This window comes from Cricetulus griseus, chromosome 3 (assembly GCF_003668045.3).
Source record: "Cricetulus griseus strain 17A/GY chromosome 3, alternate assembly CriGri-PICRH-1.0, whole genome shotgun sequence".
Classification (NCBI taxonomy): domain Eukaryota; kingdom Metazoa; phylum Chordata; class Mammalia; order Rodentia; family Cricetidae; genus Cricetulus; species Cricetulus griseus.
This window is the reverse complement of record NC_048596.1, coordinates 231,556,111-231,580,828: the sequence shown is the minus strand read 5'-3', so window position 1 is coordinate 231,580,828 and position 24,718 is coordinate 231,556,111. Positions and strand designations below refer to the sequence as shown.

Below are 24,718 nucleotides of genomic sequence, written 5' to 3'. Positions count from 1 at the left end.
TCCTTTATTAATAAATTATTTTTAAATGGACACATGGCTATTTGGGAGATTCGGTGGTCCAGTAGTTAGGAAGTTAGTAAATTGTAGAATCACATGAGGACCCAGGCATATATGAGATACGTACTTGAAGTCTGGCTACCTTGCAAATTTCCCATGTCAGTCATGTTCACATATGTCCACTAACTTAAACAGACCTTCAAGGAAATTCACATATAATCAAATATAAGACAAGATATAGACCAAGAAGGAATTAGGTGTTACTTGTAACAATAAATCTTTACACCAACCGCCTGAGTTCCCCCCACCATGTTAGGGCCCCAAATAATACACAGAGACTTATATTTGGTACAATGCTGCTGGCCAATGACTAGGATTTCTCATGTGCTAACTCAGTCTTAATTATCAACCACAACTACTAATCTTTATATTTTATAACACTTATCTTATAGAGGACACTGGCAGAATGCATCCTGTCTTCCTGGGATCACATGGCAGCTCCACAGAGAGGAGCAGGAAGAGGATGATTTCTTGGTTGTCCCTGCTTATAGTCTGAGTCTGCCTGCTATGTCACTTCCTGCCTGTATCACAAGACTTTACTACATTTCCCAGAATCCTCCTCTACTCCTAGTCCTGCCTAACTTGCTGCCTCATTGGCCTAACAGTGCTTTTATTCAACAACCAATAAGATAAATATACACAAAAAGATGTCTCCCATCAGTAACTTATCCAGTGTCCCATCAGGACTGATTTACTAAATAAAAGCACTGAAATCTGGTAATTTTGACAGTCATCAGTGCCCACATCTTATTTCTCATAAGTTTAAGATAAAACTGCTTACATCTCTTTGTTAAATTCTACTCTGTGCTTGCTAAATAGTTCTGTCTTTCAGCACCATGTTTTCTCCACCTATCCCACTCTGCCCATAAGAAATTTCCAAGCCATTTTCTCAATAGATCAAGAGTACATCTCCTAGGTGTCAAAGACAAGGTCATCTTAATCCAGACTATATTTTTAAGTGCTTTCAGTGAGGTTGTTCAACTTACGAACCCACAAAAGAATCCTGCCTCTTCTCTCCTCTGAGCTAAAGAAATATTGGACAAAACAGCAAACATTTTTTTTGACATGGGTACTTGCATTTACTCAAATTTTCCTCTGTTCATTCCAGTTCTTTGCCATCCTTCTTGTCTGTCATTTTATGCTCTGGATGATGAGACTGACACAAAGAGAAATTAAGTGATTTGCCCAGAAATTTGGAAAGTTGAGTGAAAACTCACAGGAAGCCATCTTGCACTCACAGGACTGTCTCCTGTGGTAGACTGAAACTCCCTTGGTATCTTCCCAATGGCTGTCCTTACAATCATTTCAGCTGTGAAGCTGGATGGTGGCAAGTCTGGTAATTGCACACTGAATCTTATATGAACACTCTGAAGCTGTGTCTTCCTGAAAATTACATGGTAAATAATTACATTTGTAGGGAACAAATAATTCAACTATTCGTCACCATGTCAAATGCAATTTTAAGATCTGATGAGGCAAATCTTGTTTAGGAGATGAAAACAGAAGATATAAACCAGATAATTGCCAAGCGATTAAACAGGAAGTGCCATGCGTGTATGATTAATGCAAAACGTGCAGACAGACACTGGGGAGGTTTGGCCAGGGAGAGAGCTGGAGTAGCCTCTGTGCAGGGCCTGGAGAGCAACAGCAGAATTCAAAGAAGCTTTTGGGACTAATTCACTCAGAGCACAGAGGCCCCAGGGAAAGAATTTGTATCTGAACTACCAAACACTCTTTTCTTATCCCAAAGAGTTCTCTCTTCTCATTCTCTTTATTCTGTTCTGAGAATTCCTTGTGAAACCCCTTTCTCACACCCAGCATTTCCTGTTCCCACTGTCTTTCCCCCTTCATTTGCTAAGAGAAATTGTTTCTGCTTAGAATACCATGTTTTTCACTACCATTGTTCAATGACTATTCTTCCAAATCTGTCTATCAACATCTTCTCTTATGTCTGCAAATCAGCTCTGCATATATGCATATACGTAATGATTAACTTTTTAGTTTAGTTTAGTTAATATATACATGCGTGTGTGTGTGTGTGTGTGTGTGTGTGTGTGTGTGTACATGCATGACATAAACATCTGTGGAGACCAAAAGACAACTTGTACAAGTCAGTCATCAGTTGGTTAGGCTTGGAGGCAAGTGCCTTTACCCACTGAACCACCTCACCAGCCAAAGATACTTTATTTGATGAGCTCACACAGCACCCAAACATTTTGTTAAACATTTTTCTGTGTGTTACTGTGAAGGTATTTTGGATGAGATTAGTACTTGAATCAGTTGAGTAGATAAAGCACTGTCCTCTTCGGCATGGGTGGCCATCATCTGATTGGTTGGAAGCCCAGACAGACTACAAGACCAACCTTGACCTAAGAATTCTTGAACCTGGTAATTGTAGAGCACAAAGCCTACTATTTTATTTCTCTGGCATTTGAAGTTAAACAGAAATAATGCCAGCTTTTTCCAGGATTACTTGCATGTAGGTGACAGAACAGATTTTAGGAATTTTCTGTTTTCATAATCAAGTAAGTCATTGTTTATATATGTTATCAAATGTTGTACTATATCTCATGTATTTCTATAAGCATCCTGATCTGTCTCTCTGGATTGCTAAATACAATCTTCATAAAAATATTACCAAGTCCCTTAGCATTTCCTGGCTTCAGTATAAAATTAGGATTATACTATATTACTTTAGAGGGAAAATACCTTGAATGCATTAAAGACTTGGGATTCTGTGGAATTTCAGCCAGCTCCAATTTGTCCCTAGAAAAGGAGTAAGCACCCCGGCATCCTTTGCTCCCCTCCTGCAGGTTTGGACAGTAAGTGAGTCTGGATTTTATGGAGAGGTTGGCGATGCTTGTCTTTCCCTGTGTGTCTCAGTTGCACCCGTCATTAAAACTATGAGATATTTTACTGCAGATCATTTTCAGATGAGGTGCATGATGGGCTGTGCTGAGGTGTGAAGGGAGATGGGCCTCTGAGTGTGCTAAGTGGTTTCGGAATCACTGGAGCGTGGGCCGGGGCACTCAGGAGCACTCCCTGTTAGATCGTTAGCAATCCCCTAACTCTTCCTGGACAATAATATTGACTTCACATTAGATAAACATGAATCTTCTAAACAAGGAGAACGCATAGGCTCCATACTCCCTTCCACATCACATGGAAGAGAGGCAGCTGGACACAGTCCATAGAGTTTAATTCTAACTGTAATTACCTTTCCTGAAGAAGCACGCTGGAGTAGCAAATGAAGCCGCTGCTGCAACACAGAGTACAGTGAGGATAATAAAAGAGAGGTCACTCCCTTTGCAAGACCAATTCTCTTTGAACCGAAGCCATTATTAGCTAATCACAACCATTAGAAGCATCTTTTAACATCTTTTCTTTATTGAAAAAAATTCAAAACAAGAGAGAGAGAGAAGTCAGTTGTGAGAACACTGAAGGGAATTCCAGCAGTGCTGGGAATCACAATGTGAGAGTGAATTCCTCCACGACAGTGGTTGGAGACCTAGCACAGCTCAGAGTGTCAACTGTTCTCTAGTCTTTTCCCTGAGTATGTTGCAAATTTATCAAGTGTGTTTTCTAAAATAAGCCAGAATTAATTAAATCACTGGTCCAATTTTTCTGATATGTGCATATTAAGAAAAATAAAACATTGACACAAGATAACAATCATAATTTAAGGCAGACATTCTAAAGAATCAAGAACCCAGTGCGTGTAGGTTTCTATGGGTGTTTAAAATGCCAATTTATTTTTCAAAAGAGTTACATGAAATTTATCAGCTTCTCCAGATGTTAAAAAAAAAGACGCCTTTAAAAGTGACAGTAGTTTAAACTGTTGTGAACACCTGTAATTCCAAAACTCAGGAGGTAGAGGGAGGAGGGTAAGAGTCCTCAGCTGTATTGTCAGTGTGTGGCCAGTCTGTGAGACATGAGACCCTGTCTCAGAAATGCACATGAGGGCAGCTTGTACTGGACTCAGTAGGCCACATAGATGACAGGCAGACAGACAGACAGATACACAGACAGATTGTACAGGGTTGGATAGATGTGAAATTGGGAGGGAAGTATGTTATGTGTTGGGGAAGATATGAGGGATCCTGAAGGAGAGATGAAGGATAGATGTTATCATATATTACATATATGATATTATTATATATGTAATATAGATGTTATCATATATTACATATTACATATATTACATATATATATATGTAATGCACATGTGAAATTCTCAAGAATAAAGAAAAATAAGATAATTTTAAAAATGTAAAAGAATGATAGTGATGGCTAGCCATGATATACACATCTGCAACCTCAGCACTCAGAAGGCAGAGGCAGGAGGAAGTGAGTTCAGCTAAGCTTACTCTACATACCGAATCCCAGATCAGCCTTACCTATATCATAAAACCCAGTCTACAAACAAAGCACCAAAAAGAAATGGTGTACTTCAAAGGTGTCAATGAGGCAAAAAAAAAAAGCCTCCCACAAGCAGCCATTATGGTCCTGTCTTAGAGAAAAATTCCTGTTAAGTTACTGGTAAATTAACCAAGCGCATCAGTATCTTCTGTTGTCTCTTCTTACCCCTGCATCTCTGTAAGAACACTCACTGGCTATAGCTGTATTAGCATGCCCAGTGGAAAGTCCACTACAGTTTCACAAATTGCCCTGTGCAAAATGTGGTTGCTATACGACACATTAAGGTTAATGAGGGTAACCTGGCTTTCAGATGAGTCAGTGCTCCCAATAGAGAGGAAAATACATGGGCTAGAGATTGGGGTTTTTTTCAGACTATATTCTCCTAAATTCTCTGTCAAGTTGTCTTTAAATTAAATCATAATAATTGAAATCTGCCTTTGGTAGTATTGATTTAATTACCATTAAATGAAAAATAGTTAATAATTATTCATGACTTCCATACATATCTTTCTAATATAACACTAAAATTTACTAATGTTTCTGTACTCCATTCATGTATGCATAGGTACATCTGAAATGTACATCCATAGGTTTGAGCATCCTTAATTCAAAAATTATAAATCCAACATTCTGTGAAATTCAAAACAATTGGAACTCTGACATGCTATTTCAAGTCTTTGATACTGTAAGACTTTATTTGATGCCAAAATTATTTCAAAGGTTATTGAAAGAGATAACTCAGTCAGACGGTCAGATCCCTGGGACTCATTGGCCAGCCATGAGCTTGGGGTTCAGTGAGAGGCCCCATCTCCAAATATTATAATGCAGGGATCAATGGAGAAAGACACTCAATATCAGACTCTGACCTCCACACATATTTGCAGAGGTGATCACACACAAACATATGTACATATACATATGCACCACTCAATCACAAAGAAAAACATAGAGAAAATATCAAAGATAGTTAAAGATATTCAGGCTTCAGGCCTGCAAGATGGCTCTAGAGGTAAAAGTGGTACCCATGAAAGTCCCGGGACCTGAGTCTTATCCCTGGAACTCCTAGTGGAAGAAGAGAACCAAGTCTTGAAAGTTGTTCTCTGATTTCCACACACTCACATGGTAAGTTCTCAGCTCTCTCTCTCTCTCTCTCTCTCTCTCTCTCTCTCTCTCTCTCTCTCTCTCTCTCTCTCCCTCTCTCTCTCTCTCTCTTCTCTCTCTTTCTCTTCTCTCTCTCTCTCTCTCTCTCTCTCTCTCTCTCTCTCTCTCTTTCTCTCTCTCACACACACACATTAATTTTGAATGAAGTACATTGTTTGACTTGATTTTTCCAGTTTAATGCTTACTGATCTATTTCTCTAAGAAACAAAAAACAAAAACAAAATCTTTGATGGCCACTGTTTCCTCCTCCAGATCTCCTACAATTAGCTTGACATTTTTGCTTATAAAAATATTCCTTGTTTTCATTATTTTAATCATCTAGATTTTATCATTGTAGCACAGATAATGACCTGTGATTATATTTGCATGTGTATGACATTTATATACTGAACTTAATCACTACCTTTATTATGTTTTATATGGCTCCTAGGAACATATTCTCATTTTTTCTAAGATAGTAAACCATGCTTTTGAATATTCTCCCACATAGTCAGGTATATTAGATAATTGATCAGTTGCTGGTTTGCTTTCTTCCTCCTCCATAAGGGGTTTCCAGCACTCCCAGGCTGCCTTGGGGTTCTTATCCTGGGAGTGAGTCCTGCTGCCATTCCGAGAGAAACCCACCCTTTCCAAGTGGTTTATTGACCTCTGTGATTTCTGAAACACTCAGGCAGGTTCCTAAGAAAATATAAAAAAGCCCATCTTTGCAATATTTTAAAATTACTTTATCCATTTTACATGCTTAGGCAGTAATTTGAAATCCAGATTTTGTTTCTATTTTTACAGTGGGTATGTGTTCCCATCCCAGCATGTGCATGGAAGTTAGAGGCCAACATGCAGGAGTTGAATCTTTCCTACCTGTGGGTTCCAGGAATCAAATTTAGGTGGGCCAAGCTTATCAGCAGTACCTTCTACCTCCTCTGCCACCTTTCCAGCCTCAGATTTCTTATTAAAAGAAAATAGACATCAAAGTTTCTACAAAATGGGTAGGTAGAAGGAAGTTAAAGCAACTTACTAAAGTAGCCCTGGCTTGTTCAGGAGACACAGGCTTTAGAGAAACTGAAGCAACTTCTTTTTTATTTATTAGTTCAGAATTGATTATGAGAGACTTTAACCCACAATGTTTCCCAACATTCTGTGTGGGGCATTTACTAACCACTGACAATGCCATCTCCCTAAAAACTTGAGGCGAATTTGTTCAACATAGAAGTACCAAATTTTTAAAACGATGTGTCTTTATTTGATGGAGTTTTCTTTTCTTTTTAGTGTGCCCAACAATCAGATGGCCCTTTCAGTTTAAAAACGCGTACATTCCTGTTAGACTCCTGTATTGATTTATTAATTTCACTGCTGTTCCTTTCCTTGGGGACATTCTTCCTGAAACTTCCATTAGTTGGTTTTGAACATCTTCTTGTCCCTCTAATTTTTTTAATGGATTTTTCTACTTTTTATCACTTTTTTTCTATGTCAGAGATACCTTTCTCTTTACACACTGTATGAAGGTTTCTTTTACATTTTCCTATGTAATTTTAAATTCTGGAGACACATTTTTTTGTATTCTGAAACTTCATAGTAAAGTCTCTTGTTCATCACATCTCTATCAGCATATAAGCATATAAGTTTTAGAGTTCTCCCTGCTACTGTTATTTTACTAAATGAAGACATTATAAAATGGCCATCTTGGTTTATACCTCTATATCATGGATTAGTGAAGATCTCAAACCTCTTCAGAGAAGTTACTGGCTTCGTGGGGGGGGGGGCGTGTGTGTGTGCACACACGCACATGCATGCACATGGGTGATAGAAACTCAAAACTGTCCAAGCCTGAGATGGGGGCAGTGACTGAGGAACCCTCAGTCACAAATGGAACATCTACATCACAGTCCTCACTAAAGCTCAAGGATCAATATGGAAGAAGATGCAGAAAGATTGTCACAGCCAGAGATTTACAAAGTCCAGTGCAAACCATGTCTGTGATCATGACAGGATCCACTGCACTCATGACCTCACAGCAGTCGTGGGTGCCTGCTCTTGACCTCCAGAAGACTGAGCCAGTCAACATTCCAGCATGGATCCGGGCAGGTTTTACCATTCTTTGCACAAATTTCCATTTACCTTCTTTCCTACTCTTCCTAATCATATACCTTGGTACAGAGAATCTATTCTAGCTTCTCTAAAGACTGACTTTTCCACATCACCCAGACTTATTCTACTGAGTTGCCTCAATTTCCTTCTGCCTTCCTAGTGGGCAGGAACTTTGGATGATGTATTTCCTCTCTTTGTAAGCAAGCACAGTTCCCTCCTATCAGATAAGCTGACATCTGTTAATGCCACATTCTAAATAACTTTGTGAACTGGAAGATTTTTATTTCTTTGCTATTACTTCAGTGGGAATCCCAGAAGAGAAGCAAAATATATGATAATGTTGGAATAATGAGATCCAATGGTTATCACTTTGTAAATTAGTGTTGTCATTTGTTTCAGATCCTAAATAAGTATCTTTCACAATTAATAAGGTGTCTTCTAAGTTTTGCAACCCCAAGATTTACTGACCTAGTCTAGTAAATTCAAGCAACATTGTTGTTTATTGCCCACATGTGTGTTTATGCATATATATATATATATATATATATATATATATAGTCACTAAGAAGAGCCATAACTACCATATAAATTATTTCATGAGAATAGGCGATTCATAGAATTTAAATGATAAATTATTTAACATAACACCTGATAGCTGTCAAATTCTAGGCTTGAATATATTATGTTTTCCCTGATAACCCACTGTGCCGTCCTTCATATCTTTAATTATTGTGAATTCTAATCACATTTTCTTTGACTTCATTTTTGAAAGTTAAGTCTATTACCAAAATGCAGATGATTACAATAGGAAAATATTTTAAATTTTCAAAGGAAAGTGACAGTTTTTTATCAATCTAATCTATTCATTTTATTTGAAAAATAGCATTAAAGCACAGTGATTAGCTAAATAAGATATACTAGCCCCTATAAATTCTGGAGAAATAAAACTACAGAGAAAAGCACATAGAATCTCAATATGTCCCTTATTAAATTGGTTAATAAGCATTGATTTGAGCATCTAAAAGAATTCCCAGGTGACTACTCGAGATCTTTACAGCTAGAGTCTTCATGTTTGTGGGGTTTTTTTCTATTCTTCCCTAACCATCTACTAAGATGTCTTCAGTACACATAAGAGACAGGTTCATGAAACACAATAAGAAAACACATTTCCAAAGTATGAACAGCAGGAAAATGGCCACAGTCATTTGTAATAACAGTATTGGCTTCAAGGCAGCTGTTTGAAATTGGAGGGTTGGTCACTGTGTAAAGACAGGGTAAGTCTAAAAGCATGTTTGCTTATGGAAGGGCTGCAGAAACCTGTCCAAAGTAGCCTCATACTCATATGCTGCTTCAGTTTCCTTGAAATTGCTCTGATATCTCCCCTTGGGAAATGTGCTCTCTTTCCATTAGCCTGTATAATCTCAGATGCATCCAGTTCTCATCTTTCACTGCTCCCAGTAAACTGGTCTACATGCTGCAAAATCCTGAACGCTGGTTGTCTTTTTGCTTTTCCTTTCATGACTGTGTACCTAGAGCATTGCTTCATCTCAAATTCCTTGTTCTGCTCTCCATCCTTCCTCCCTGCATCAGTCCCAGTGGTCTCTGCTTCAATCCAGAATTTTGGGTGATATTAGTTTCCATGTAAGTGTTATTTTCCCCAAAGATGACAAGCATCAACTCTCACATTTCATATACTCCACCTAAGTGAACTCACTTGCTCCCAACATAGTCACTGCTAACTGTGGTTGAATGGGGCATAAACATCAACCTTCAGGAGTAGTTTATCAAAATTAGCCATTTGAATACTTGAGTACTTTCCAGTCTCTGTGATCAAGTCTCTCTACTCATCATCTCTTTTCACCTAGTCAATTATATAATTAGATAAAAAACATAGACCATTTCTTGAGATGGCAGGGAGAAGTGACAGATGGCTTTATGGAAGTCAGCAATGCAAAGACCCAAAAGATCTCCAATGTAATTTTGAAGGGTTTGGACTTGAGTTTAGGATAATAGAACCTTGAGACAATGCTGAGTAGAGCAGTATGATTACTCTCATTTAGAAGAACCACACTGACTGGAGTGACAAGCATTTAAGCAACAGCCATTTCCTGGGCTAACCAGAAAAGAACAATCATGAAACCTCTGTGTTCACCCTATGAAAATAAGACAAATAAACTGAAAAAGAAGAAAAAGGAATATTATGAGTCTCCAAAAAAAATAAACAACAAAAACATCAAAATAAATTCCAAGACCACACTCTGAAGTAATGGAAGAGAAAAGGATATCATGGCAGTGACAGGCAAAACAAAACAGAAAACAAACAAAAAGGAAAATTAATAAGAGAAAATCAGTATAAATATTAAACTATGAATAAACTGTGCTACCTCTGGCCATATACTATATTAGAGTTGGGATCCAGAGGATTTGTTGAGCTTTGCAAAAATAAGAATGACAGCAAGTGATAAACTAGAATGGTGATACTGTGTTTGTGAGTTGTTACACCAGACTTCTAGAAACTTACTTATTCTGTTTCACTTTGCAAAATCCAAACAGATCAAAATTGCAGAGGATGAGTCTGAGTACACAATTAGTGCATTTGACTATTTCACACACAAAAAAAATATTAATTACAAATACATACCACTCACGTGTCTTACTTTTGAGAGGAAAGAGGATAAAATGGGGGAACAAAGGGAAATAAATAAAAGCTCTTGTGATTCTGTCATCTGACTATGAAATCATTTATTAAAAAGTTACCTTGCCCTTCGGAGAGACTGGGAAAGCAATGCCACGTATAACCCTTCCTTACTGGACCAGGGAGCAGACTTACTGCAGGTGGGAAAATGCAATTACCAAAGGTTGTTATGTGGTGCAACGATGGCTTTCGTCTGTCAAGAGCTGAAGAGGATTTAATAACCAAAGTGATGAGCTGAAGGTAACTCAACTGTCAAAAATGACCACTTTTCAGGCTTGGACTTGGTTCATAGCAGTTCTCAGTTACTTCTATGTATCAGATATATATGAAATAGGACAGTAGAGGAGACATTCACCCTCTCATTACTTGTCATGAAAAACATGTAGGTTTGCATTTAGACTGTTACAAGAAATAGTGGGTCACTGAGATAAAAGTACCAATGAAAACATAGCTCTTCCCCTATGATCAGGAGACAGTCTGCAACACATGCACCTTTGGGAAGTTACCAATTTCTTCCCTTTGTAACAAGAAGATTACACTGTATGACTGGAAAGATGGCTTGGTAATTAAGAAACACCTGCTGTGCAGGCATAGGGACCTGAGTTTAAATTCTCAACAGTCAAATAAAAAAAAAATTCAGGGCTTAGTTGTCTGTATCTACAGCCCCAGCACTCCAGTGGGTGAAGACAGGAAGATTTCTGGAACTTTCAGGCTGCCAGTCTAGCTCTAAATTCAGTGAGAGACCCTGTCTTGAGGGAAGGAAATGGAGAGTGACAGAGCAGTATACTCAATATCCTCTTCTAACTTCCACACACATGCACACAGGAACGAATATACCTCATGTGCTTGCACACGCACACCAGCTTAAAATTGTCTTATACTCTTGACCAAATGAAACAATAAGGAAGAAAAAGAAAAAAATGTCACCAAGAAAAACTCACAGAAATTGTCTTCAGAACAAGAAAAGAATGAAAATAGAGAAACTGGATTTTTTTTCACAGGTTTCATTTTGTGATTTTTAGTGTAAAACTGTAAAACCTTTACAAAGGTCAATTCAGATCAAAGAATAACATACCTTAGAAACATATTCTAAAATTAAACACAGATTGAAATAAATTGATGATGCATTTCAAGTAAGAGGCTTTAACCCATAAAGCAGGAAAAATTACTTCCATTGACATTTTGTGTGCACAATGTCCAGTGCAATAAAAGAACAAAAAGAAAATGTAACTACATTCAGTACCCTGGATGGCAGAACCAATAACAATGTTATTTTGAGAGTATTGTGAATGTTTAAGAAACTGTTGGGATAAGCAAATGAGTAATTATGTTAATGTCATCTGGAGAAGGGTTTTTTCCCCCCTAAATGTTAGAAGCTGCAATATGAAGTCAAACAAATTAGGAAACAGGCTATTGATCTTTAGATTGAATTGGAAATGGCCACACTTTTATCTCTCCAAAAGTATGTGTATTTCTAGTTCTGAAAATTATAAGTAATCATTCCATAGCAATAGCTCCATGCATACCTAGAACAGTCATCAATGAATATTAATTCTGCTGTCAATAAACCAGAAGTCTATGAAATGCATGATTCTAGATCCAAGCCAGGATAGGTCCAATGCAATATGTAATGCTTTATCACACATCATAGAAGCCAGGTCAACAGGACAGATAAGTTAACTTAAAGGGGCTCAAGTGGGAAGAAACACAATAACTGTACACCAGGAAAACAATGGCACCAACAGAAGAGTCACTTAGCTAACCCAGATGTCTGACAACAAAGGGATGAATAAAGAAATTGTTTAAATGCACATTGAAGTTTTTCAGGCATAACAAAGCATAAAGTTGTATCACTTTTAGGACAATGTAAGCAAGTGAGACTATCACATTAAGTGAATTAAGGAAGTCTCAGAAAAACAAACATCTCATGTTTTCTCCTATATGTTGATCCTAGACTTCATAAGGTGATTAAAGTCACATTTATACTGAAGACATGAAGGTAGAAACAAAGCTGGGGAGGTAACAAAGGGGACTAATGGGGCAAGAGAAAGGGAGAAGATGAAGGATAGAGAATTGTAATGGGAAATGTGTTTCAACTGCATTATAACTTTGCATGAAAAGAACCCTTTGTGATCCTGTGCAATGAAATAAAATGAAACAGATTTCAGTTATGTTCAAAATGAGGTATCTATATTAATTCTACTCCTTCCCCATCACAAAGTTAATTGGGATGTCTGGTTGTTCTTGGAGTACCAGATCAACTGACAGGTGGGAACTGCATAGAACTAGGTTGCACAGGAGACAGAGGAAAGAAAGAGAGGAATCCCCAGTGGTGGGCAATCTTAGCATGCAGGCCATGCTCAGTGACAGACCTGAGTTCAAATAAACCTGAAGGAATTTAAGTGTGGCATTAATAAACATGAATTTGAGCCGGGCGTTGGTGGCGCACGCCTTTAATCCCAGCACTCGGGAGGCAGAGGCAGGTGGATTTCTGTGAGTTCGAGGCCAGCCTGGTCTCCAGAGCGAGTGCCAGGATAGGCTCCAAAGCTACACAGAGAAACCCTGTCTCGAAGAACCAAAATAAATAAATAAATAAATAAATAAATAAATAAATAAATAAACAAACATGAATTTGGTTATTTATTTATTGGGTGCAGTACAGTGAAAGATTGAGACACATGGAGAAGAATGGCTCTTTACCCATCAGAGGATATGGATCCAGAAAAGAGACTTAAGTAAAGGCCTTAATCTTCGTTGTGAGTGCTTAGGGAGATGCTGAACATATGGAGTTTCAAAGCCTCTGTGCTCACACACATGAAACCCAGAGAAAGCTGGTGAGCACCTGTTCTGACAGACAGGTGGAGCTTTGGAGTAATACACAGGCAAGTGTGGGGGTTCATGAGCAAGCAAGAGGCACAGAGACGAGCTTCCCTCTCAAGCCACACATAGGAATGCTGACTCAACTTTCCTCATAAAACCCTCCATGAAAGTGAGAGCTTCTTTCCAGGATAAAACACTAAGTGGACATTCTTTGAAAGAACTCTTTTACATTAGAATAAAATGAACCATTGCCCCTTCCATCAAAGAAAGCCTTCCTTTTTCAGCATAAAATGCAGAGGGAGAATATTTTTAAATTTGGAAAATTCTTAAACCTTCCCTTTCACTTTCACAGATAAAAATCCATTATTTCCCTGATAGCATATTGGCTGAATTGCAGTCAAACAAGATGTGATTGGAACTGAAAGCCATCCAGTTTTATTTCCCTTCACTCCTCTGATTCACAGTGAAACTCGGCTCTGTGCAAATGATCACTAGGAGAGAAAAAGTTGACATCAATTGGAGTTCCAGCAAGAGCTGTCTCGGGGGGGGGGGCTGGGGGGGGGGAATCACCTTTTCTTAAACATAAGAGCAACATCAACAACATAGACAAGGCAGGGATGGATGTGAAAGAGATAATTGTCACCTAATGATTAATGAATGATTGCCTATAACAATCTCCTTCAATAAACTCCACAGAAGACAGGTGGATTATTTGAACATATCATAGTGTTAATTATGGCTGGCCTGCATTTACAGCCTAATTTGTATTTTTACAGTCTGTGACATATGAAAGCTTGATGTAATTTCCAGTATCATATTGGGTGCTTGAAATTCAGTGTGTAGTGTTAGCTTCAAACATCAGCCATTTCATTTAGCACCTATTTAACCAAGTAGGGTTGGGAAGGAATGGTGTTGGTGAAGCCATAGAACCTCCAGGAAGTCCCAAGAGTAAGTTTCCATCAATTTCCACTTAAACAGCAGGATAGGAATAATCCTAATGGCCTATATGGAGCTTTGTCTCAATCAGCAAGAATCTCCAACACGTATTGATCTGATGTTGTAACCTCTAAATTAGTTTTGTGACTAGCCTCTCTAGGGAGTGACTGTACTTCTCTTCCACTACAAGAGCATAATCTGTCTACCACATTTAGAAACTGGATTGTTTAACCAATGTGTAGTTTCCTTTGAGATGGTGGTAGAAGTTTTCACTGATACTTATTTCATTTTGGAAGCCAGGAAAAGCCACCAGGTAATATTCACAAATTTGGAAGAAAAGAGAGAGTATTTGAAATATTTACCCAGTCCAAGGAGAGCTGGAATAAGAGTGGGTATTTAATGCTTGTCGTCTATAATTTGAGCATATCTCTGTGAATGACAAACATCCCAGGTAGAGAATACCTAACAACTAAATATTAAGAAATATCTTCAAAAACTTGGAATTAGGACCTTGTGACTATACCACAGGTACATTGTCCATTCTTCTGTTTCTTACCTTTCAAGCTGCCTATGCCTCCACCAGATTCTTGGTCCAGCCTCCTCTTCTTTGTTTCTCTTTAGAGAAGAAAAGAAAAGACCTTTTTTTATTACTTTGAGTCCTATTCTCTAATAGCAAATCTGAGAAGTTATTCAAGGTTCCTATAACAAGTAAATGACTTTTTGTCAAAATTAAAAACTTTTATTTGAAAGATACAATAATGCATATGCAAGCAAACAAGAGATTCATAGAAAATATTCTAATCTATCTGATAGAGAGTTTTATAAAAATAGATTTTATAAAATAAATCATGTATACATATTATAATATTGAAATGCTACAAATAAGACAACACAATTTTTAAAATGATAAAATACATTACAAGTTTACCAACTAAATATATGATATATATTAATTTTAAGTATGAATGTGTCTCACATATTCATATTTTATATAATATATTCATGTATATTCTATCTATGTATCTATCCATCTGTTTATCATCTGTTTTATATATCTACTATTGACCATTCTTCCTTCAAACAAATTGCCTTAAATTGTTTAATTGGTATATCATAGAAATTATTCTCTGAAGGCTGCTAGCCTCAGGTAGGCACTCAGCTGTTGTACCCCCTGAGAACTTCTTTCTGCCACAAGCATGGTACATTCTTATGGCATCATCAAAATGATGGAAGGGAAATGTTCTTCCCGCACATATTGGAAGGATTTAATTTATTTTTTTTCAACACAGCTTATAAAAGTATAGATTTATTCAGAAGCATGTATTTAATTCATTACAAAATGATGTTGGCTTTGTTTTTTTTAATTAGAAACAGGATTGTTTTACATGACAATCCCAGTTCCCTTCTCCCTACCATCCTCCCCTATCACCTCCCCCAACTAAAACCCTACCTATCACATATCCTTTCTGTTCCCCCTGGATGGTGAGGCCTTCCATAGGGTGTCATCAGGGTCTATCATATCCTGAGGGATAGGGACTAGGTCCAACCCCATGTATGTTGGCTCAGGGAGTATTCCTCTAAATGGAATGGGCTCCCAAATCCACACCTATTCTAAGAATAAGTACTGAACTACTACAGGAGATCCCTAGATTACTGAGGTTTCCTCACTGAAACCCATGTTCCTGGGGTCTGGATCAGTCACATGAAGGTATCCCAGCTATCTTGGGGAGCAAGAGTTCCCCGATGTTCAGGTCAGCTGTTTCTGTGGGTTTCAGCAGCCTGGTCTGGACCCCTTTGCTCTTCACTGGTCCTTCTCTGCATATGGGTTCCAGTTCAGGATGGTGATTAGTTGTGGATGTCTGCTTCTACTTCCACCATCTGCTGGATGGGGGCTATCGAGTGGCATGTAACTCACTCATCAATCTCATTATCATGGGAGGGCATTTAAGGTAGCCTCTCCTCTGTTGCTTAGAATGTTAGCTGGTGTCATCTTTGTAGAACTCCAGACATATCCTTAGTGCCTGATTTCTCTGTAAGCTTAAATGTCTCCCTCTATTATGTTATCTCCATTCTTGTTATCTTCTATTCTTCCCCTGACTCAACCTTTCTGCTCCCTCATGTCATCTGCATCCCTCTTCTTCTCCCCTTCTCATTCCCTTCTCTTCCCATGCTCCCACTTTGCTCAGCATATCTTGACCCTTTCCCCTTCTCCAGTGTACCATGTATGTCTCTCTCAGGGTCCTCCTTGTTTACTAGCTTCTCTGGCAGTGTAGATTGTAGGCTGGTAATCCTTTACTCTATGTCTAAAATCCGCATATGAGTGAGTACATGCCATGTTTGTCTTTTTGTGATTGGGTTACCTCGCTCAGAATGGTTTCTTCTAGTTCCATCCATTTTCCTGCAAATTTCAAGATTCCATTGTTTTTTTTTTCAGCTGAGTAATACTCCATTGTGTAAATATACCACATTTTCTCTAGTTGAGGGGCATCTAGGCTGCTTCCAGTTTCTGTCTATTACAAATAGTGCTGCTATGTACATTGTTGAACAGATGTCCTTGTTGTATGAATGTGTTTCTTTTGGGTATATGCCTAAGAGTGGAATTGCTGGATCTTGTGGTAGATTGATTCCCGTTTTCTTGAGGAGTCTCTATAGTGATTTCTAAAATGGCTGCACAAGTTGGCACTCCCACCAGCATTGGAGAAGTGATCCCCTTTCTCCACATCCTCTCCAGCATAAACTGTCATTGGTGTTTTTGATTTTAGCCATTCTGACATGAGTAAGATGGTATCTCAGAGTTCTTTTGATTTGCATTTCCCTGATGGCTAAGGTTATTGAACACTTTCTTATGTGTCTTTCAGCCATTTTAGATTCCTCTATTGAGAATTGTCTATTTAGTTCTTTTCAACACTTTTTAATTGGGTTGTTTGGTGTTTTGGAGACTAGGTTCTTGAGTTCTTTGTATATTTTGGAGATCAGCCCTTTGTCAGATGTGGGGTTGGTGAATATCTATTCCCAGGCTGTGGGCTGCCATTTTGTCTTGCTGACTGTGTCCTTTGCCTTAAAGAAGCTTCTCAGTTTCAGAAGGTCCCATTTATCAATTGTTGACCTCAGTGTCTGTGCTACTGGTGTAATGTTCAGGAAGCCGTCTCCTGCACCAATTAATTCAAGGGTATTTCCCACTTTGTCTTCTAATAGGTTCAGTGTAGCTGGATTTATGTTGAGGCCTTTGATCCATTTTGACTAAAGTTTTGTGGAAGGCCATAGGCTTGGGTCTATCTGCAGTCTTCTACATGTCCGAATCCAGTTATGCTGGCACCATTTGTTGAAGATGTTCTCTTTGTTCCAGTGTATAAATTTAGATTGTTTGTCAAAAATGAGGTGTTCATAGGTGTGTGGGTAGGTTAATATCAGGGTTTTCAACTCTATTTCATTGGTCTACCTGTCTACTTTTGTGCCAATATCAAGCTGTTTTCAGGACTATAGCTCTGTAATAGAGCTTGAATTCAGGGATGGTGATGACTACAGAAGTTCCTTTATTGTACAGGGCTGTTTTGGATATCCTGGGTCTTTTGTTTCTCCATATAAAGTTGAGAATTGTTCTTTCAAGGTCTGTGAAGAATTTTGTTGGGATTTTGATGGGGATTGCATTGAATCTGTAGATTGCATTTGGCAAAATTGCCATTTTTACTATGTTGATCCTACTTATCCAAGAGCATGGAGATCTTTCCATTTTGGGGTATCTTCTTTAATTTCTTTCGTTAAAGACCAAAAATTCTTATGATACAGGTCTTTCACTTTTTTGATTAGCATTACCCCAAAGTATTTTATGTTGTTTGTGACAATTATAAAGGGTGATGTTTCTCTGATTTCTTTCTCCACCAATGTGTCATTGGTATATAGCAGGGCTACAAATTCTTTTGAGTTTATCTTGTATCCTGCCACTTTGCTGAAGGTGTTTATAAGCTGTAGGAGTTCCCTGGTAGAGTTTTTCAGGTCACTAATGTAGACTATCCTATCATCTGCAAATAGTGAGAGTTTGACTTCTTCCTTTCCGATTTGTATTACCTTGATCTCCTTTTGTTGTCTTATTGCTCTAGATAGAATTTCAAGGACAATATTGAAGGAGACAGCCTTGTCTTGTCCTCGATTTTAGAGGAATTGGATTGAGTTTCTCTCCATTTGAAAAATCTACCAATTGTGTGATTTATTGTCACCTACTAGGACACTTAATAGAGAAGTGTTAGGCAGACTCATTGGAAAAATACAAAAGGATATAGAGGTGTCCTAGTTGCTTTTCTCATTGCAACAACAAAATTCCTGATGAAAGCAACTTGAAGAATGCATTTATTTTGTGTCTTGGTTCAAGCTACAATCTGTTCTTCAGGGGAAGTCAAGGTGGTGAGAAGTTGATGCATCTGGTTATACTGAGTCCACAGCCAGGAGTCAGAGAAGAGAATGCTGAAACACAGATGCCTTTGTTCCATTGATTCAGTTTAGGACCCCAGACCATGGGTTCTGTTGACCACATCTTCATATCTTAGTTGACTTAACAAAGAACTGCCTTCACATGCATATGTAGATGTTGGTCTTCTAGTTGAATCTAGATATTGCCAAGTTAGCAATAACTATTAGCCATCACTGGAACCTTGCTTATGGGGTTACACATATAAATATAAGACAAATTGAATCCACTTTGCTAAGTACTAGATTATAGAAATAAGGGGTTTGGGGAAAGTTGGTTTTTTTCCAGACAGGGTTTTTTTTTTGTAGCTTTGGAGCCTGTCCTAGTATTTGTTCTGTAGACCAAGCTGTCCACATCCACAGTGGATCACAATGAACTTCTTCCCAGGCCTTCCTTCCTCCAACTTATCCCATTATCCCAGCCTTCAACACCAACAGATATCCACTGGAACAATCCAGCTGAGCCAGACAGGGAAATAGCCTCCAACCTCAACAGGCACCTCTTGGTAACCCAAGTTCCCTGTGAACACACTATTTGAGCAGACTAGGAAAACAGGAAACACACAGTCTTTACACTTTCCAAAAATCCAGAGAGGAAACATTAGCCAAGAAACAAAAGTCAAATCAAGAAACCAGCACCTATACATATAATCATCTGAAACCCAGATGAGTAGACCCCAGTGGGAGGGGAAAACATAGTTATTAACAGTCAAGACAATATGTCCAGCTATCCTAAAACAGTAGGCCAACATAAATATTCCAGCATAGCTTAAACACAAGGAAAATACCTTAAAACCAACTGCATAAATAATAGAGGTCCTTAAAAAGGAAATTCACAAAATCCCTTAAAGAAATCCAGGAAAACACAAATAAGCAATGGAGGAAACAACTAAAACTGTTCAAGACCTGATAATGGAAATAGAATCATTAAAGGAAATACAAATAGAGAAAATTCTGGGAATAAAAAATTTAGTAATTTGAACAATAAATACAGAAGCAAGCTTCAACAACAGAATACAAGAGGTGAAAGAAAGAATATCGGCATTGAGGATACCATAGAAGAAATGGATACATTGGTGAAAGAAAATGTTAAATATAAAAAACTCAGAAAACCTCCAGGAACTATGAAAACATCAAACCTAAGAATAAAGGAGTAGTAGAAGCAGAAGAATCTAAACTCAAAGGTTCAGAAAATATTTTCAATAAAATGGTAGCAAAAAAATTTTCTGATCTAAAAAAGGAGATGCCTATAAATGTACAAGAAGCATACAGAACACCAAATAGATTGGATCAGAAAAGAAAGTCTCCTATGCACATAACATTCAAAATACTAAAGATGCAGAACAAAGAGAGGACATTAAAAGCTGTAAGAGCAAAAGACCAAGTAGCATATAAAGGCAGACAGATCAGAATTTCACATAAATTCTAAGTGAAGACCCTAAAAGCCAGAAGGGACTGGGCATATGTGCTTCCAACTCTAAGAAATCATAGGTTCTAATCAAGACTACTCTACCCAACAAAACTTTCAAACATCATAGATGGATAAACTAAGATATTCTTTGATAAAGCCCAATTTAAACAATATCTATCTACAAATCCAGCACTACAGAAGGAAAACTCCATTTTAAAGAGGCTAACTATACCCATGAACACACAAAGAATACATAAACTCAGACCAGCAAAATCAAAAAGAGAAGCACATGTATACAAACACAAACACACACACACACACACACACACACACACACCAACACCAACAGTAGCAACAATGAAATAATGGTATGCCACATCAAATCCAGTAGATTCTGTGTGACAAGTTCCACAGACTGAGGCAATAACTTCAAATGAATGAGGTCTCCTGGGACTGGTTGTGAAACTCTCAGCTGGAGAAAATATTGGGTCGTGGGTCTTGTGGCAATTTCTGTTTGTTCTTCTATTACTTTTTCATATTAATAAAATGTTCCTAAAAGCCTATGTTGACATTTAAAACAAAAGAAATAGATAAGAAACCATCCCCTGACATGTGGTAACTAGCCATGACCTCATCTCTGGAAAAACCAGCACATTCCAAATAATCAATGTCATTCATGTAAGTACAAATAGTAAACACTTTCCCAACAATAAAATTTCATATGGCTGTACATGTATCATAGAGAGTAGGCTTAAGTGTCTGGTAAAGAAAGCTTTTAATAAGAAAGAGAAGATAATTTAAATAGCTCAATATTTCAAAAAATCACAAGAACTAGGTAATAGACATTAAACAATAACTGACCATAAAAATTTATTAATTTGATTTAAGAAATACGAGGTTAGCCAAGGACGATTTTGTGTTTTGATCAACCCTAGATGATTCTAGGTTTTGGATTTCTGCATTACTGTGCCAAGTAACAATAATGTCATATGTTTGAGTTCGCTTAACAAAAACATCCCCTGAGAAATATCTCTATAAAAAAGTCTTGTTTGAGAACTGAAAAATACACTCAGATTTCAGCTGCCTCTGTGTTTGTTTCTGTTTGTCACTGCTGAATCCTTACCCCCCTAGTTTTCAAGGACCCTTATCCCAGGGACTCCTATACCTGGCTGGGGTAGTTTGTGGCATCTCTCAGTATCAGTGGTATCAATTCCCAAACAAAAAGACACAGACTAAAGGAATGATATGAAAACGGGATCCATTCTTCTGCTGCATTTAAGAAACACACCTCAAAATCAAGGGTAAACATTACTTCAGGATAAACAATTAGAAAAGGTGTTGCAAGCAAATGGACCAAAAAAGCAAGGTGGTGTAGCCATTTTAATATCTAACAAAATAGAACATACTTAAACACAGTGAAGGTTTTCTTCATTGGAACTTGCTTTATTGCATATCTGTAACCTTTTCTGTCTGCATGAGCAAAACCTTAAACCTGCCACTCAGTTCAGCTCATGGAAAACTGGAGGCTCAAGGCAGACAGGCAGCTGCTGGGAGACATGTCTATACTGAGGCTGGGATGAGATAAACGAGACTGAGAAGCTGCTTTTGACTCTGCCAGCCATTTTTTCAGAAGAGATCAGAATGGATTGCCAAAATCCTAAATTTTGGGGTAACAACATTTGTCAACCATCCACAAGTGTCTGTACTGCTTGGGGAGGAAGACGAATGTGGCTGCATTACTTGACCAGAGTTGAAGTGACAGAATTTGAAGACATTAAATCAGGTTACAAAATAGATTTTTATTTTGATGAAAATCCTTACTTTGAAAATAAAGTTCTCTCCAAAGAATTTCATCTGAATGAGAGTGGTGACCCGTCATCAAAGTCCATGGAGATCAAATGGGAATCTGGAAAGAATTTGACAAAATACTCAAGTCAAACGCAGAATAAGACCAGCAGGAAGAGGCAGCACAGAGAGCCAGAGAGCTCTTTACCTGGTTTACTGAACATTCTGATGCAGGTGCAGATGAGTTAGGAGAGGTCATCAAAGATGATAGTTGGCCAAACCCCTTGCAGTACTATTTGGTTCCTGATATGGATGATGAAGAAGGAGAGGAAGAAGAAGAAGGAGGAGGAGGAGGAGGAGGAGGAGGAGGAGGAGGAGGAGGAGGAGGAAGAAGGCTTGGAAGATATTGACAAAGGGGATGAAGATGATGACGAAGGGGAGGAAGGAGAGGAGGATGAAGACGAGGATGACTAGCACAGAAGACTGATGGATTCCAACCCTTGTTATGATAAATCTTTCTGCCAAAAGCCGCCTGAGCCCCACTGCCACGTGTGAGCTTTACACCAGTCACCAGCCCGAGTTAGGCCCAAATGAATACACAGAAACTTGTATTAGGTTTAAAGCTGCTTGGCCAATGACTAGCATTCTCATCTGTTAGCTCAGTCTTAATTATCATAAATCTATATATTTTATGAGACTTATCTTATGGGACGCCTTATTGGTGTCCCTCCTTGCCGGTGGCTCACATCCTGCCACTTGAGGAGGAAGGGGAAAAGAGGGCCCTTCCTGTTTCTCCTTCACTTAAATATGAGTTTCCTTGCTATGTCACTTCCTGTCTGGATCAGTACTTCTCTACTACATTTCCCAGAATCCTCTTTGACTCCTAGTTCCATCTAACTTACTGTCTCATTGGCCAAACAATATTTTATTTAACAATCAATAAGATAAACATACACAGTAGTACATTCCCCATCAAACCCTCTTTTTATTTCTTTTATTTTCAATTTTCTCCAGTCCCTGGGAGCAAGTGGCAGTCATTTCCCTCCCCTCCCCAATCCCTCTTGTGCTCAGTTGCCCTGTTTTTGCGATCTCTTCTCAACACCTTGGTTATTTGGGGAAAAATACCTTGAGTGAAATACAACAAGAAAGGAATCTCCACTCTTCTGTTCTAAATTCATTTTTATCCTTGTCTCAAACTATGGATTCAACACCATCAATGTGCTCTATGGGAGAAAAAGAAAAGCCCTCTGGCTCCCTGGGCTCTACAGGAGACTTGGGGGGGGGGTTGCTAGGCCCCTGTGTAGTAGTGCATAGAATTCTAGCTGTTTTCCTTCCTTTCTCTGTATATTAAGCTCAGAGATTACACTGTGTCTCTATGTGAATACCATAGCATTTACCAACATGTATCTGTCTACTTTCTCTTGTTAAATAAAATGAAAAGAAAAAGAAAAAAAGGAGGTTAAAAGGGCAGCAAGGGTAGGTTTGAGGTGCCTGGGGGGTAAGTGGGCATTGTGACAACATGGCTTCTCCTTTGGCATGTTTAATTGTGATGTTTAACAGATATCCTTGCAGTTTAAGGTGACACTTTTAAAACAAAATTCTCTTTTAATGGAAAATAAAATAAAATAAAACAAACAAAAAAAATCTGACCAATGAAAGTGCATACACTCATGTGCAAACACCCACATAAAGGCAGACATACATGCATATAAATAAAAGTAAAATAAATTATTTTTAGGAGACATTTTCCCCTGTCTGAATTCTCAAGCATTTTCATTCTGTGCTTTTTGAACTCATTTGATTTTTGACATCTATTTTCTTTGTATATTTTGGATATTAGTTCTCTATCTGATGTGGAGTTGGTAAATCTTTAACACCTATTCCCCACCTTAAACACCTGAAATGAAAGTCATTATTTCTTTTTTAATCCCAGCACTTGGGAGGCAGAGGCAGGCAGATCTCTGTGAGTTCGAGACCAGCCTGGTCTACAAGAGCTAGTTCCAGGACAGCCTCCAAAGTCACAGAGAAACCCTGTCTCGAAAAAACAACAACAACAAAAAATACTGTAACTTATCTTCACACAGTATAAAGGAATATTACACAACACCCTACAGAATGAGAAAAAAAATTATTTATTTTGTCTAATTAAAATGAGATTCAATGGTGTAAGTTGGGGATGAATTTTAGAAGGCTGTTTTTAAGTGTCTTAGAGAAAAATACTAACATGTTTTAAGGAAGATTAACCACACTGCCCTAACGAGAAACAATGACAACAAGGTATAAACCACATGAACAGACTAACAAATCTCCACTTCATTTTACCTTGCAACACTCTTCTGCTATTGCCATAATCAATATTATTTGCTAAGGCAGAGTTGATCCTGATACGATCCTCATCAATCCCCGTGGCTTTAGTGACAAATCAATTTAGTGACTTGATGTACTTGCTATACTACAGTTTTCACTTAATATTATAAATGCATGGTTAATTTGTACATATTTCAGATTTAAATATATTCTAGACTTTGGAAAAATGTATTTTATGTGTTTTACTAGAAACCAAAATTGAAACCTCAGGAGTTAGGAGCACTTATTGCTCTTACAAGGGACCCAAGTACTGTTCCCAACATCCACATGATGGTTCATGGTCATCCATAATTTCTGTTGTAGGGGATCTAATATCCAATTCTGAACTCCAGGGGCACTAGGCATTCACATAATGCACATACACATATTCAGACAAGACATTCACATATAAAAATAAAAAGTAAAATAAATACATCAAAAATCATTAAGAAACTGGAACTGAGTTTAAATAGCCTGTCTATAATCTACTCCTGTCTCTATTATTACAACTACTCTTTGTAGCAAAACATACAAATTATAAC

General features: G+C 38.0%; 1 pseudogene; it reads left to right on the top strand.

Moving 5' to 3' along the window:
- Nucleotides 1-7,466: 7,466 nt before the first annotated feature.
- On the top strand, nucleotides 7,467-22,324 carry LOC113834614 (annotated as a pseudogene).
- The last annotated feature ends 2,394 nt before the right edge of the window (nucleotides 22,325-24,718 follow it).